The sequence below is a fragment of the Oryzias latipes genome, chromosome 2, assembly GCF_053564925.1.
Source record: "Oryzias latipes strain Hd-rR chromosome 2, Olatipes_Hd-rR_3.1".
NCBI lineage: Eukaryota > Metazoa > Chordata > Actinopteri > Beloniformes > Adrianichthyidae > Oryzias > Oryzias latipes.
In genome coordinates, this window is record NC_136238.1 from 46,907,338 (window position 1) to 46,925,185 (window position 17,848).

The 17,848-nt window shown below is 41.3% G+C and overlaps 2 protein-coding genes across 3 annotated transcripts in view; one reads left to right on the plus strand and one right to left on the minus strand.

Moving 5' to 3' along the window:
• LOC144989040 (NLR family CARD domain-containing protein 3-like) overlaps nt 1–17,848 on the plus strand; it is a 228,514-nt gene that overhangs the window by 81,878 nt on the left and 128,788 nt on the right. The window lies entirely within an intron of this gene.
• The window catches only part of LOC144989115 (uncharacterized), a 79,330-nt gene that overhangs the window by 12,927 nt on the left and 48,555 nt on the right, over nt 1–17,848 (minus strand). The window lies entirely within an intron of this gene.

The following is a 17,848-nucleotide window of genomic DNA, read 5'->3' on the forward strand; positions in this document are numbered from 1 at the left end:
AGGCAAGGTGGGGTTCAGTGTCTTGCCCAAGGACACTTCGACTCATGGGCGTGCAAGGCGGGAATCGAACCTGTAATATTACGATCATGGGTCGACCGCCCTACCGCTGCACCACGGCCGCCCATTTAATAAATGTGTCATTAATTTCTTACAATTGGAAATAAATAATCAAAAGTGTCATTAAAAGTTTCAAAATTTAATCTTAATTCAATGTTAAGTGATTTACACTGGTCACATTTCTAAGTTTTTCAAATTTTCTGTATTCTATTCTATTTCTCCATCTGACATTGACACAGTTTAAAGGTGAACTTTGTTTCAGTCTGATGGTTGAAGTCCAGCCTTTTTTTCTGCCTTGTGCAATGAGATGAGAAGAGAACTTGAAACTTTGTTCTTCCAGTTTGTTCTTCTGGTTCTAGAGAAGGAAAGTGCTGATTCCACTGGTGACAGAAACAAACACACAGTAGTGTCTGATACAGACACGTCAATGATCACTCATGGATCATGTGTGACACATGTTACTGGCATCTGCACTTATGGCGCACAGTCGGGACTTGAACACACCGGGGTGTGGTTCCACCAGCACAAGCAGCTGCTCCAGATGTGTACATTGGAATGTGTACACAAGTGGCATATGGACAGATGTGGACAGATGTACACAAATATACACAACTGGACACAGTGGACCCTCCAGCAGACAGGCTGTAGGTAATGACCAAGTCCATAGTGTGTCCTCTGTTGTGAGCAGCTGTGGGACATTTTTGAAATCTGTGAAAAACTCAAATCATGACATCATCAATGTTGTCCACATGTCAATCAAAATCACCAAGGATTGAAATCTTATCATCCCTGATGTGAAGTGATTGAATGGATTGAAGTTTCTGGAGGACTTTTACTGTTGGGGTTGCACAAAATTAGAAAAATGTCAAATATTTTTGGAGTAATCCCAGTGATGAGTTCTATGGTTAAGTTTTTAATGTTTTATAAAACATAAAAGTGATCATATCTCCAGGCTTTGTTTTGGAGCATGTTCATATTTGTACGATTTTGACAATTTAAAATATTATGTTATTTAAGGTTTAGCTTGATTTATTCTGGATTAATATTCCTGTCTGTTTTTATTCATTTTCAGTTCAGTTTTAAATGTTGTGAAAGTTTAGTTTTAGTGTTTTCAGTAAACGTTTCTTGTTCGGCCCAAAACCTAAAGCGTGTTTTGGATTTAGACCCCCTGTTTGCATTCTTTCTTTGTAAAATGTTACACTATAATACATGTTCTTTCTGGCTCAGTTTTATGTCATTTTTCTTTATTCACTTGGACAGTCTGATCCTTCATTGTTGGAGTTATCTGGGTTTTAACAAGAGGAAAAAAATGTAAAGGATTAGTGCTAAAGTAACAAGCATGACAGCATGACAAAGAATGTAATTGTTACTTTAAAAGTTATAATTAATAAATAATGAGTTATTTAAAATTAAGTGAGTAGTTACTTTTATTTATTCATTACATTTAGTTACATGTATAAGTTATATCTGGCCCTTTGAGGACAGACACTATGCTGATGTGGCCCTCAGTGAAAATGAGTTTGTGACAGACGGGTCCCCAAAAAGAAAAGCATGAAGCTCAAAGGTCTTCTCTGTTTCTGTGATGAAGGTGACATACCTATGTGGTGGAGCTGCAGCTGTGGTTTCCAGATGACATCCAGCAGTCTGCGCTGACGACAGAGCTCCTCCTCGTACTGGACGATGGTTCCTTCACAGAGTCTGCAGATTTCTTCAGCAGCAGCAGCTAGTCGCTCGCTGATCAACTCTCTCAGAGACTGATGGGAAGACATGGTTCCTGCTCCGATCTTCAGCTCCAACTCCCACAAACACCTTCTTTACGCTGCTTTTTCACTCGAAGCTGACAGTTCGTATCCTCCTTTCGGTCCAAAAACGTCACGAACGTCCGGACAAAACCGCCGCTGGTCTCTGAACACAAGCTAGCTACAAGCTGCTAGCGCCGCGCGCTGCTGTTTACTTCCGGGTCACGCTTCATTCTGAAAAAGCCTTTTACATTTCGATAATCCAAACATTTTTTTTATGAAAAGAATTTACAAATTTTTAAGACAGGAAATATATTTTAATAAAAAGTCTAAAAAACAAAAATATATTTGTCAAAAATGCTTGGTAAGCGGATATGACGTCACTAGAATTTACGATGTACTTTTTTTAACTGATGTACTGGAATTAATCCCAAAACCAAACTGTAATCAAAGATGTGAGCATAAAAGGACTGTTTAGGAGATGAACAACTGTTTAGAGTTTGAGACTTAATAGAGACTGAAGCTTTTTCTCCTTTTTTAATATTTTTTTGCAATATTTTATTTTCATTTTCAAGTGTACAAAATCAAACAGGCAAAGCAAACAGTTCAGGTGCTCTTTAGACCATTACAAAACACAATGTAAAAATACAAGTAAATAAACAATTGCCAGTTACATTCTATTCAACATTTATTCACAGGCCGTCCAAACAGGACATAAATAGAAGAAAGAAAAATGCAGTCTCAACACAGAGCTAAATAACTTTAACTTTCTGTAAGTGATTTAGAAATGGTGTCCAGAGTTTATTGTGAACATTAATTGAGGCAGTCCTGACATGGCGAATTTTTTCCATGTGGATGAGAGATAGCATGTCAGTGAGCCACACTTTAAAGTATGGAGAAGCCATAGATTTCCACTCTCGCAAAATTTGTCTTTTTGCAGTCATTAACCCAAGTTCTAGTGGTTGTTGCATTACAGTTGGGATAGCTCTAGTACGTACGCAGCCAAAAATGGCGAGCTCTGCATCGGGTGTTATAAAGCAACCATAGGCTTTGGCATACCAGTCAAATATTCTGTTCCAGAAGCCAGCCAATGAGGGACAAGACCAAAAAGCATGAGCCAATGTGCCTTCAGATATTTTACATTTATCACAAATGGGAGTAATTGAAGGATATATTTTGTGCAACCGTACTTTGGAGTAGTGGAGCCGATGGATGATTTTAAATTGTATGAGTTGGTGTCTGCTGTTAACTGAGCACGAGTGAATCTTGGACAAACACTTTTCCCACATAGATTCTGATATTTCTATGCCCAACTCCTCACTCCAAGCATCTTTTATTTTTGTTGATGTCACCCTGGTGCTGTCATCAAATAAATGCACTATTCTAGAAACCAAATGTCTGGAGCCAGGGGGACTTTTGAAAATGTCATAAAGATCATGTTCAGCTGGAAGATCTTGGAATAATTTAATTTTGGACTGCAAGTAATGTCTAATTTGTAAGTACCTATAGAAGTGTGAATTGGTAATGTTAAAGTTTTGTTTAAGTTGATTAAATGATGCAAATTTTTTATCTATGTATAAATCTTCAAGTTTGGACAAACCCCTCTCATTCCATTCCTGATACAATTTGTCATCCCAAGGAGGCAAGAAAGAGTGATTATGGCATATTGGTGACTGAACAGAAATGTCTGGCAAAGAAAGAAAGCTTCTAATTTGATTTAAAATGCGCACTGATTGCTTTAGGACAAAACCCAGTTTCCGGAGAGACTCCGCCCTCTCCAGTTTGGAGAAGAGCAGAGCCTGTAAACATGAGAAATCTCTCACTCCCCCGGCCTCCATCTTAACCCACAGCGGAGTGGTGGGACCAATGGTGTCCGGCGATCCCTGCTGCCAGAACATCAATGCTCTGATATTAGCAGCCCAGTAATAGTGTTTGAATTCCGGTAGGCCAAGACCTCCTTCCAACTTGGATTTTTGCAAATGCGACTTTGAGATTCGAGCATTTTTATTATTCCAGATATAAGAAGTGATTATTGAGTCCAACTCTTTAAAGAAGGAGGCTGTGAGGTAAATAGGAAGATTCTGACACAAATACAAGAATCTAGGCAGAGAAACCATTTTTATGGAGTTTATTCGGCCGATCATGGATAAGGGAAGGGTCTTCCAAGAGTCAATATTCTGCTTTAATTTTGATAAAAATTTTGTGAAATTCAAGGTAAAGATTAATTTTGGGTCTTTAGGAATAGTCAGGCCCAGGTAAGTGAAATGGTCATAGGTTATTTTAAAAGTAGCGTTTTGAATAGAATTTGGCGGATACGTTTTAGATAAAGGCATTAATTCACTTTTATTCCAATTTATTGTGTACCCTGAAATTTTTCCGAAGGTTGTTATCAAATCAATAAGAAGGGGCACAGACTCCTCAGCATTGCGCAAGTATAACAATACATCGTCTGCATACAAGCTAATAACAGTTTCTGCTCCTCCAACCACAAGGCCATGGATATGTGGATGTGCTCTTATTTTAACAGCAAGAGGTTCCAAAGCTAAGGCGAACAGGGCAGGAGAAAGAGGGCAGCCCTGCTGGACAGAACGCTGTAACGGAAATGGTGATGATCTCTCCCCATTAGTCAGGATTGAGCACAACGGACCTGCATATATTAGTTCCACCCAAGATATAAACGTTTCACCAAACCCAAACCTTCGCAGTGATTCAAACAGGTAAAGCCATTCAACCTGGTCGAAGGCTTTATGCGCATCAAGACTCAAAACCGCAGCTTCATCAGAGCCATTGTGGTCGGCATAGATGGTGTTCAGAAGACGCCTAACATTGGAAAAGGAAAGTCTGCCAGGGATGAATCCTGTCTGGTCAGGGTGGATAATAGAAGTCAAATACGTGTTTAATCTGGTTGCTAAAATTTTGGTAATTACCTTCCGATCAACGATTTGGAGAGCAATGGGTCTGTAATTAGCTGGATCGGCCTCGTCTCTGCCCTTCTTCAAGATTAAGGAGATGTTGGCTTCATACAGAGTTGTGGGTAATTTACCTCTGCGTTTGGAATCGCATATCATCCTAAGCATGAGAGGAGCAAGATCATCACAGAATTTTTTGTAAAACTCTGAGCCAAAGCCGTCAGGGCCTGAAGCCTTGCCTGATGGAAATGACTTGATGGCTGCAATCACTTCATGCAGTGTGAAGTCGGAGTCAAGATGACGCCTTGCAGCATCAGTTAACCTGGGCAAATGAAGAGAGCCAAAGAAATCATCTATGTCACGCTGTGATAAGTTCTGATTAGAAGAGTAAAGTTCGTGATAAAACTCTTTGAAACGATTATTAATTTCTAGCGGGTTTGTTAGAAGAGTGCCATTTTTATTTTTTATTTTATGAATAGCTCTCGATGCCTGCATTCCTTTAAGTTGTTGTGCTAGGAGCTTATTGGGCTTATCTCCTATCTCAAAATGTTTTTGCCTCAGTCTCAATAATGTATTATTGATTTGACCACTCATGATTACATTGTATTCATATTTAAGTTTCAGCATGTACCTGTAGTCGGAGGGGGATTTAGAAGTTTGATATGTCCTTTCTAGAATAGAAAGGGCAATTTTAATTTCAGAAAGCCTTTTATTTTTTTCCTTTTTGAGAGCTGAGGTATAAGAAATAATGTCACCACGTATAACAACTTTCAGTGTTTCCCACAGCGTTGAGTCAGACACCTCCCCATTATCATTAATTTCAATAAATTCTTTAAGTTTAAAAGCAATATGTTTACTAAAATGTTCATCGCTAAGAAGGGTGGGGTTGAAGCGCCAGGAATATTTTTGTTTAGGTAGATTTAGGGACAGTGATATAGACACAGGGCTGTGGTCTGATATCAAAATGTTATGGTATTTAGAATTTGTGATTTGTGAAATAAGGTTAGAGCTGGTTAAAAAATAATCTATCCGACTATAAGATTTGTGCACACTGGAAAAGAAAGAATAATCTTTATCTGTGGGATGTTGAATTCTCCAAATATCTACTAAATTTCTATTTTTCATGAGATTGTGTAAAACCCGCAGTGATACACTTTCTGGAGGAGGGCGCGAGGATAGACGGTCAAGGAAAGGATCTAAGTAGCAGTTCCAATCTCCTGATATTATTATGTTTGAGTCACTTTCATCTGGCAAGAAGTCAAAAACTTTCCTGAAAAATGTTGGATCATCCGTGTTCGGGCCGTACACATTTAAGAAGGTTAATGGAAAGGAATCTATCAGGCCTGAGATCATCACAAATCTGCCCTGTGGATCAGTTTTCACAAATGATAATTGAAAAGGAACGTTTTTCCTAAATAATATGGCTACTCCTCGGGCATGTGATGTAAAAGATGACTGGTATACCTGAGACACCCAGTTACACTTCAAAATATGCTGCATTGTACCTTTAATATGGGTTTCCTGGAGAAAAATTATATCCGCATGAAGAGATTTCAAATGTTTGAATACTTTCCCCCTTTTTACTATTGAACCAAGCCCTCTAACATTCCAGGACACCATCTGTAATTCTCTGTTTCCTACATGCACGTTACTTTGTGATCTATGCATTCTGATGAGGACAATGAGAAAAGAATGACTGACATGAGGTTTAATATGCTTAACAGTCTAGTCAAAACTGGCAGTAATGAGACATAAAGAAAAAATAATGCAATTTTTGCATCTGAACCATAGAACAAGAAAAAAACAAAACAAACCCTCCCCCCTCCCCAATGAATGCGTCCTGAACTTGACGCATAACATTCCCCTTTCACTAAACCAGGAGCTGCCGGACAAATAGTAAGAGCGGTAAACACCCACCACCATGGTATCATATTAAAATAAAAGTATTTACACACCACCAACATAGAATAAATATCCGCATTAATTGTCGATCAGTTTTTACACCTGCCAGACTGACATATCAGTGCGCATAGCGCATTTAAAGTAACTCCTCAAACTTGTTCAGTCAAACTGTGGAGCAAAGCAGAGACCTTACTGTCTCACAGGTGACTTGCGTTTCTTTGCGCAGCGCGCTGCCTCCTCTGCGTTGTTGAAGATAGAGGGCGCCTGTCCATCATTCCAGTACACATGGAGCTTTGCAGGATACCGCAACACGTGTTTAATCCCATCACTGCGCAGGGCTCGCATCACATCTCCAAAAGCACGGCGCTGATCCATAACTTCGCTGGTGTAATCAGGATAGATGTGAATCTTGCTCCCTTTGTACTCACAGCCTCTTTGAATCCTGCAGCAACGCAGGATCAGCTCCTTCTCCTGAAAGTGATGAACTCGGGCCAGGATGGTGCGTGGCTTAGCTCCCGCAGCAGGTTTTGGTTGCAAAGAGCGATGTGCACGGTCCATCTTCACTGGATGTGGGAAATTATCTTTTCCCAGTAGTTCTGGGATAAGTCTGGAAACAAACTCCGTAATCTTGCCTTCTTCCGCACCTTCCGGTATGCCGACAATTTTAATGTTGTTCCTGCGAGAACGTGCTTCCAGGTCATGCAGTTTGGTTTGAAGCTGATGTGTGTACTCCGTTAGACCCGTACACTTGGCTTCCAATGCTTCCAGCCTCTCATCCAGCGCGCTCGTCGCATGTTCCTGGTTTTCCAGGCGAGCTTTTATGTCCGCTTGTTCCAAGTGAATGGACTGAAACCTGGACTCCAGAGCATCAAACCGCTCATCAATTTTCCCGAGTATGGTGGTGGCCATCTCCCGACACATCTCTTTGCACAAAGCATAGCTTTTGTCTTCACGGGGGTCGGCCGCAGTCTTGGGAGAGGACTCGCTTGTAATGCTAGTGTTAGCATTAGCACCGCTAGCCGCGTTGCTAACATATCCCTCGAGGGTTCCCGTCTTGTTCAAAGGTTTCACTTTCGGCGGCATTGCAAGAAAAAAAAAAATACCGCAATGGGAAGCGGCGCGTCTACTTACAAAAATATCGAAAAGTAGAAAAAGTTTAAGGTGGTGTATAATGAAAAAGTTCGAGTTTCGGTGGAGAGCCGTGGAAAACGCGTTTACATCTTACAGCTGCGCACTAGCGCCCCCTCCTTTTTTAATATATAACATAATTTTTCCATCCAACCTCAGTTTATCTGAAGTCTCACATTAGAACAACAATTATTTCTGGTTTAGTTTGACCCTTTGTCATTGTCTGCAGGTCTGCAAAGCAGAAATACCTGATGTTAAACTGAATAAATTCACTGTAGAAATGTTTGTGTTGTTTTCTTCTCGTGTAAAAAAGACAACAATGATTGAGCTGCGGCAGGATTACTTGGCTCAGGTTTTTTAATTTTTGTTTTTAACTTATATTTAAAAATAATTACAAAACTCTCGCAGACACAACCACCCAATGACTAAAACCACATCTCTTCACAAAAAACAAAGAACAAAACAAAAAAATCTATACACATAAAAATATAAAAAAAACTTTCAGTGTAAATTAAAATTCAAGGCAATCAAGAATCTAGACCCTATATCAGTAACCATTTTGTAGCAGATTTACAAATGTCATTAATGAAAGGACTTGGGTTCTGAATACATTTCATTTGACTTCACTCTTAAAACACATTAATTGGCTCAGGTACAGTGGGGGGGGGGGAATTGTCATGTGCAGCATTTGGCTATTGGAACCGCCCACTTCCTGTTGGACACTTCTGGTTAGCCTTACAGGTACTGTTTTTTTTTCTATTTTTTATTGAACATCAAAAGATGAAATACACATTCACATAACTACAACAGAAAGAAATAAAAAAAGAAATATATACAACTAAAAAAATAAATTTAGAATTGTAGTTCACAATACTAGGGATTGTCATACAACATGTGATCTTCAATGAAAATGGACAGTTTTATTTATTTCTTTTTTTCATGTATTTTAGTGATTTAAAATATAAACAGTTCTTAAATGTAGTGAATAATGGTTTGGTTTTAAAAAAAATCTACTCTTTTGAATGAAGAATTTTCCAGAAATAAATACAGTATTGTAGATCATTCAGTAGAATGTCTGTATTTTAAACCCTTACAGGACACCGTAGAAAGTTTAGCTCTGTTGCTGGATGTATGATGGCTGCATGCTCGACATTAAAGCAGTGTTCTAGCTACATCTAGTTTTTACCCTAGACTAACACAAACATACAGAGATTTGGGAGAAATCTACATGGTGTCAGAAGAAGTCACGGACTAATCGCCTCGGACCCTTTTTTGGAGGCAGAGAAGTTTTTTTTTATCACGCGGTGAGTCGTGTTACCCGCTCGTCTGCTCACTCAACATGGCGGATGGATTCCGAAGACCCGATCCCTTGATTTTTGACGAAAATGTTGCGGAAAACTGGCGTGTGTTTGAACGGGAGTTTGATATTTTTATTGCCGCCGCACATGCTGACAAACCAGAAAAGACCAAAGCCTACATCCTGCTCAATATTGCTGGGCCGGACGCCATAGAGCGCGAACGCTCCTTCATGTACGCTGCAGAGCTGCGCGATGAGGCAGGTGATGTCGTCATGCAGGCAGAGTCCAGGGAGGACCCTGAATGTTTGAAGAGGAAATTCCGGGAAATATGCAACCCTCAAAATAACAGGACAATGGAGAGACTCAGATTTCATTCCAGAAATCAGAAACAAGGTGAGAGCATTGAGTCTTTCATAAGTGATTTAGAATTAGAATTAAAGAATTAAAGCTAAAAGCTTCAACTTTGGCGACCTAACTGAGGAGCTGATCTGCGATCGGATTGTATGTGGCATCAGCAGCGACACGCTAAGAAAATCCCTGTTAAGAGACAGTGAGCTAACATTAACAAAAGCCATTTCAGTGTGTCGTATTCATGAAATGACAGAGGAAAACAGCAGGACGCTGGCAAGCCAAGTCACAAATATTGACGCTTTAAACTCGATGCCTGATAAACAACAAAAGCCTAAAGCAAAGCCATCTGCATGCATGATCCTGAACTGCAATAACTGCGGTGGTTCTCATGCTGCAAAGAGAGAATTGTGTCCAGCTTTCGGACAGCAGTGTCACAAGTGCAAAATGCTCAATCATTACAAAAGTAAGTGCAAGAGCAAAACTCCAAAGAGCTCATTCAGGAGAATTCCAAAGCAATATGTGCATGATGTCGGAACAGAGCAGCCTGAAGAGGATTTTGATGACACGTTTTATGTAAATGGTGTCGAGATTGACTGTGTAACTTCTAAATAAGATAACAAGAATGAAGGATCCATCACCTTACTTGTGAAAGGCATAGCGATTGACATGAAAGTTGACACAGGTGCCAAGTGCAATGTACTACCTCTAAAAATATTTGAAGCCATCAGAGACGAGGAACACGTATTCAAACAAAGCAGTGCTGTCAATCTCATCGCATATGGAGGGACAAAAATTGAAACAGTTGGGAAGATCAGGCTCTCCTGCATATTCAGAGGACAGCAACACCTCCTGTCCTTTTTCGTAATAGACAAGGACGTGCAGCAGCTGTTAGGATTTCAAGCCTGTACAAGTATGGGAATTGTCAAAATGTGCACCGAAGTCCATCAGGTCACAACAGAGGCAAGGCAAGGCAAGTTTATTTGTATAGCACAATTCGTACACAAAGTAATTCAAGGTGGTTCACAAAACAGAAAAATGCATTAAAATCACAATACATCATAGAAATAATCAACATAAACTTTACTTTAAAAGAAAATAAAAAAATTGAAAATTGATTTAAAAATAAAGGAAGGAAAGGAAAGTAAAGTGCAGATAGGACCTTTCAGTCATATACACGGCTAAACAGAAATGTTTTAAGTCTAGATTTGAACATGATCACAGAAGAGGCCTGTCTTACGACTTCAGGTCCTCAGAGTACGAGATGGTTCATATGGCACTAACATGTCAGAGATGTACTTTGGTGCTCGGCCATGGAGAGACTTGTACACAAGCAGAGCTGCTTTGAAGTCTATTCTTTGAGGTACAGGGAGCCAGTGCAAAGACCTGAGCACAGGACTAATGTGATCATACTTCCTGGTTCTGGTCAGGACTCGAGCAGCAGCATTCTGGATGTACTGAAGCTGTTTTACAGCTCGTTTGGAGAGGCCGGTGAGCAGGCCGTTACAGTAGTCTAACCTGCTGGAGACAAATGCATGAATAAGTATCTCCAGGTCTGGCTTTGACACTATGTTTTTGATTTTGGCAATGTTTTTCAGGTGGTAAAATGCCGCTGATGTTACTGACTTGATATGGCTGTTAAAGTTCAGGTCAGAGTCCATGATTACCCCTAGATTTCTGACTTGATTTGAGGGTTTAAGAGACAGAGAATGAAGGTAGCTGCTGACAATTTCTCTTTGTTTCTGTGGGCCAAAAACAATAACTTCGGTCTTGTCTGAGTTTAGCTGGAGAAAGTTGTTCTGCATCCACGCGCTGATCTGTTGGAGGCAGTGGTTGAGAGAATCCACCGGCCCATATTCACCTGTTGTCAGTGACACATAGATCTGAGTATCATCTGCATAGTTGTGATAAGATATGTTATTACTGCGTATTAACTGCCCTAGTGGCAGCATGTAGAGGTTGAACAGAAGGGGTCCCAGGATCGATCCCTGGGGCACACCACAATTCAAGCCCATGTAGTCTGAGACACAACTCCCAATTTCAACAAAATATTTCCTGTCTTCTAGATAAGACTTGAGCCAACTTAGGGCAGATCCAGAGATGCCAACCCAGTCTTGGAGTCTGTGCAAAAGGATCCCATGATCAACAGTATCAAAGGCAGCGCTCAGGTCTAGCAGGATTAAGACAGAGACTTTGCCATCATCAGTGTTCAGGCGGATGTCGTTGGTTACCTTGATAAGAGCAGTTTCTGTGCTATAATGGGGTCTAAAACCTGACTGGAAAACATCAAATGAATTGTTTAATAAGAGAAAGTCAGTGAGCTGATGGTACACAAGTTTTTCAAGGACGTTTCCTAAAAATGACAGATTAGAGATGGGTCTGTAATTATTCAGTACAGTGGGATCAAGACCGCTCTTCTTCAGGAGAGGTTTAATGACTGCAGTTTTTAAGGCCTCTGGAAATATTCCAGATTGAAGAGACATGTTAACTATTTGAGTAATTGATGGCAACACACTGTTCAGGACAGACTTTAGAAATCTAGTGGGTAACACATCAAGGCAGCATGTAGACGAGCTCAGACGGGTGATGGTCTCTTGGACAGTTTGGTCAGTGACAGGTACATAGTGAGTCAGCTTAGAGTGAGTAGGTGGCCGTTCGATAGTTATATGTGTTGTGGAGTTGATGGCTTTTTTAATGCCCTGAACCTTGTCATTAAAAAATACAGCAAACTCATTACATTTAGGTGTGCAAACCAGTTCTATTGGTAGCTGGGTTGGAGGGTTAGTTAATCTGTTTACTGTTGTGAACAGGACACGAGAGTTGCTGCTGCAACTTCCAATTATTTCAGAGAAGTACCTTTCTCTTGTTCTGTATAAGATCTGGTTGTAAGCGTACAACTCCCCTTTATACATTCCATAATGAACCTGGAGTTTTGACTTGCGCCACTTTCGCTCAGCTCTGCGGCACTGTTGTTTTCTGTGCCCTGACTAGATCATCGTTCCTCCAGGGAGCTTTCTGTCTATGTTTTCTCAATTTAACCTTCATAGGGGCAATGGCATCCAGAACATTCAAGATGCTAGAAGTAACAGACTTCAGCATTTCATCAACATTGGCACCAGAGGCGTTTTCAGGGTCTATCATTTCTACAAACTGTGCCCTAGTGCTCTCATTTATTTGTCTCCTTTGGACAACTGCAGGGCCAGGCGGTGGTTTGGGAGCAACAGACAGGTCAAAGAATACACAGAAATGATCAGAGAGGGCGACATCAACCACACTGACATTGTGAATATTAACCCCCTTTGTGATGAGCAGGTACAGAGTGTGCCCTCTGCTGTGGGTGGGGCAACTCACATGCTGAATTAGATCAAAGGTTTCAAGGACAGCATTGAGCTCTTTTGCATTTCTGTCATTGACATTATCAACATGAACATTAAAATCACCTGTAATGACTAGACCATCAAAGTCTGTGCACACAACTGAGAGCATTTCAGTGAAATCATCAATAGGGATGGGTATCGTTAAGGTTTTAACGGTACTACTACTCTTATCGATACTGCTTATCGATCCGGTACTCTTATCGGTACTCTTATCGATACTTTTTGAGGACGAAAAATAAATAAATAAATAACAAATTAAGAACATAAAGTGTTTTATTTCCTCATTGTGCAACAACACTGTTTTTTTTAACAAAACATTTTACTTTATACATGAGAATGTTCCAGACAGGATATTTATTTAATTATATAATCTAATTATTTTCATTCTTCATAAGTGTGATGTTTCCTTTGATCTTTTGTCAATTTTTCACAACCTTGAATAGACTTTTTCCATCTGTCAAACACCAGAGTTTGGATTGAGTGAGATGATGGAAACAAATTCACTTTGATGCAGACTCCTTTCTATTTATCTATTTTTCTTTAAATCCAGTAAACCCAATAAATTATATTAATTTTACTGATAACAACTATCATTAGTCATTAATAATTATTAAATATTAGGAAGCAGCTGATAGTTTGTCGCGGGTCTGGAATCATAAGCGGTGAATCTAAGCTCCGCCTCTCTACCTGTTTGTTTTGTGTAGAACACACCGCTCCAGCGTGTTCTACAAAAACAGCGCAACATAAGGTCATCGTAGCAGCAAGGTGACAGCATGGTAGGGGCTCCTTGATGCAAACTTCATTAATTTTACACAGAAACGGGTGATCTTAGTCTAGGGCGCTCACGTGTCCCCTACAAGATCGCCACTGACTGTGTGTGCGCTGCGTTGTCTTGTGTGTGTGCGCGCGCGGCGCGTGCTGTCTGAAAAACAGCCCCGCCCCCCGTGCACACAAATAGACAGACAGAGCTCTCATCTTCAACGAGAATACCGAAATTAATGTCATCATTAATTAACGGAAATTGACTGACTTGGTGAGTTAAATATGGCAGATAGCGCTTGTGGGACACAAAAAAAAAAAAAAGAAAGTAACTTCTCCAGTACTGATAGCAGAACCGTTCAGGTCAGATCTTAACGATACTGCGGTCTTGAAGAATGCGGCCCCGGGGCTGGTTCAATACCGGGGCACAGTACCCATCTCTAATCATCAATGAAACTTTGGCTGTGCTGAGGAGTGTAGGAAAATATAATCTGTCGCTTTGAGATTAATTTCCTTGTTGCATGTTCAATAAAGTCGAGAAGGAGAAACCACGGGACTCGGCCGGATTAAAGATTAACACATTTATTTCCCTAACAATATTTCTAAAAACAGAGTAAAACAAAATATAACAGATATCCGGTTTCCCAAAGTTTCAGAGCTTGCACAGCGCCAAATTACAAACGTCTTAACGTGTCAGCCTGTTGGGAACAGCGAAAGTTCCTCCGTCCAGCTGTTTTATCATGTCGGTTTCAGCCTCCTCCTTCGTAACACAGCATGGCGTCCAGACTCCTCCTCTGGACGCTCGGATTGGCTGGCAGGGAGCCTGCCTACTTCTGTCAGTCCATATTAGGAGTCAGCATTTGGTCCTGGCTTCCTGCTTCAAACGTCCAGGGGGGTTATTTCACAGACGGACCACTGTCCGACCACCAACTGTGTCCCCATGGGGGTCCAGCACAGTTGCCCGGATCCTTCTCCACAGGCAGTCAGTCCCAACTGTTTGTCCCTCTCATGAGAGTTGGCACCTTCAGGGTTTCCCATGATTAGAATTGAATCCTGGAGATAATTTAATTCTGGTCCATGTCAGATCTACAGTTAAGGCTTCCAGATGGTCTTAGAAGATCAAAGACTGTTTTCTCCTGGAGGGGATGAGTTTGAAACTCCAGCATCACAACCTCTTTACATATGCAATGTTCAGGAAGCCCCTTTGAAATTCAAAGTGTGGGAACCTCACACAGTAAACCTGTAAGAAAACCTTCAATGAAATAAAGATAAGATAAAGCCTAGGAGAAATAAGGACCACAAAAAATAAATTCCTTCAGGAGGTTTGTACATGACTATGCAGAGTAAGGGAGGAGTTTGTTTTAACTCAATCTTGAAGGACACATACTCAAATGATGAAAACACACCAAATGATAGTCTGCGGGTTGCAATATTGTCTCTTAACAGTGCAGAAACGCCTCCACCCTTTTTATTTTCTCGTATTTCCGATTCATGTTTGTGGTTGGGGGGGATCTGACATTGAGTGCAGCAAGTTTGAGCTTAGTTTCCTTGTGTTACGAGAAACCAAGGGGGTTAACCCAGATGCAGGAAAGACAAGGAGGCAGAAGAATATAGGAAGGCTATTTCATGCCAAGTGCGAAGCCAAATAGAGAACATCCAAAATGAACGCTGCGACAAACACAGACAGGAACAGAAACCTTAAAAAGGATCCAAATCAAAGCATCATTAGAAACAGCTGTGGGGGGGGGGGGAGCGGACAGAGAAGGAAGGGCGACCTCCAGAGGGAGTACAGCTGAGCAGCAGGGACTAAACTTATCTCCTTGGGACTGTTCAAAACCTTCTTGCAGGGGATTTCAACTAGATTTCTTTGATTGGACAGTCTAACTGCCCTTTTTTGCATTCTACCTGGTGCAACTACAGGTGTAGCACCAGAAGGAAGCTGTTCATCACAGGGCCCCAGTTTGACATAACCTTTCCTAGGACACTGGGGGCCCGTTTCATCCTAGCTCTGGGGGATAGCACGTCTAGAGGCGCGCAGGGGAGGTCGAGTTGAGGGTAGTTTGGGTGATGGACCAGGAGGAGCGGGAGCTGGACGGGATTTGGGTGAACGACGGAGGGGGCGTGTTGGAGGGGGTTTGGATGAAGGACGTGTTGGAGGGACTTTGGGTGAAGGATGAGGAGGGGGCGCTGGAGGGGTAGGAGAGCTCCTGTGTGGTGTGAGGCTCACAGGTGTTAGGGGAGCCATCTTAATTCCTGACTTAATCAGGCTATCAAAATGGCCAGGTAGGGCCATGGGTGAAAGTGGGGGGGGGGGGGGGGGGGGGCGAAAAGGAAAGTGAGTCTTCACTGGGAGTAGATGTAGCAGGGGGCGCCCACAGCTGGTCAGACGGTGGTATTTCTGGGGCCAAATCTGGTGGTTGTTGTTGTGGTTCTGCGGTTGGGTCCTTAGCTGGCGGTGGTTGTTGTGGTGCTGGTGCTGCTGAGTCCTTAGATGGAGGTGGTTGTGGTGCTGATGCTGTTGGATCCAAGTCATTGACCGGGGGTGGTGGAGGTAGTTGTTGTTGCCGTTGTGCTGTGGTTCCTGGGACACTGGCTCGGTCCTTCCTTACTGCCTTTTCAGGGCCTTGGCCTCTTTGCCCCAGAGCGTGGAGGAGGTTCTTCACTAACTCTCTTGCTCCACCTCTGTTCAGGTGTGGGCCTCTTCCCATGAATAGGTCCTTTCGTTTCCAGAATGTATTGAAGTCTTTTTTCAGACGTTCAGATTGTTCTTTTTGATATCGACAGCACCTACATGGATGATTATTCGTTTAACTCCTTGGTACAAGACTTTAGATAAGAGTCCTGTAATCACTGGAACAGTAGAACTTGGGCAACATAAAGTTTGCATTCTTCTGTGGCTGACTCCACTGATAGCGCCATCTCCAAGCAGCAGCGTATCTCTGACCTTGACGTTTGGCACAGATTTTCTTTCTGCCTGTGCTTTGTTGCCAACATTATGACTCCTATTCTGTGGTCCAATTTCACTTTGTTCTTTAACATCACATTGTGTTAGGGGTAAAAATCTGTTTGTGAGCTTTATTTCGGATGTTCTGTCATCTTTACGCTTTGGCTCAACACAGAGTTCCTCCGCACGAAGTTTCGGAAAAGACACAACATCACTCAGGTCTATGTCACTGTTATTCTTCTCATTTGTAGTAAGAGCAGGCTTCTTACCACCCGATGTTACTGGAAGGGTCTTGTGAAGTCCATTTTCAGTTTCCAAGGTAAATATCCGTGTTTGTAGCTCTTTTATTTCTTGTTGGTAGATCCGACAGCGTTCACAGTGGGAGTTTGTTTTCCTTCCTCCTCCGGACATGTCGCTGGCTTGTCAGACGTAAAAATATTGATTTGTATAGGTGGAAGTCACAAAAAAGGATGACCAGTCTGATATTCCAGGATTTGTGGATGTGGTAAAATAATTAAAAATGATTAATTAATTGATTAAAAAGCAAATAAAGCAGGAAGCGGCAGGAGCAGGGGAAAAAGCGTCTGCATTTTTTTGCAAGTGGGCAATTTTTGTAGAAGGATCTTTCATTCTTCAGCACCACCAGGACCCACATCCAGCCCATCAACAGCCAGAACATCAGTGACATCAGCGTCTCATCTTCATCACATCATCATCATCATCATCAAATGACCACCTCTACGTTTTTACAATCTGATGGACTTCAGTGGATTGTCAAATATTTTAAGTTCCTGTTTTCTGTTTCAAATGTTGAAGAAAAATCTTTCCAGTTTTAAAAAGATGAGACTAATAAAGTTCTTGGAAAGACCCTGTCTGCTGCAGGAACTGTGCAGGTGCATTGTGGGTAATAATGTTCTGTTTGGGATATTTGCTGGATTGTGGATGTTGACAGTTGTGTTGTTCTTGATTGTTTAGCGTTGTGGTTTGGATGTTTGTTGTTATTTGTAGCACAGCTGAGTAGGTTCTTCATAGACATGTTGCTCTGCCAATGTGCCTTTGGGCCAACTTGATTGGGCTGTTTGGAAGAATAATGAGGAGAAATGAGAGCCTCCATCAGATCATGTTTCTGCGTTTTTTCAGAATCTGAACCTGAAAGCTGTCTGTCATATTTATGCAGCCTTTTTCAATAGAAACTGATCAAAACTGCAGATTCTATTGATTTCTCCATCAGATTTATGTCTACTTCATTCTATCTTTCAGTCACAAACACACTGGTCATATTTTAGTTTTTCTATTCATACCATTGAACCTGGTAATGCTTCAGTCTCCATCTAATGCCAAAATATAAGCAAGATTCAAGTCATTTTATGCTCACCAGGGGCAGGGG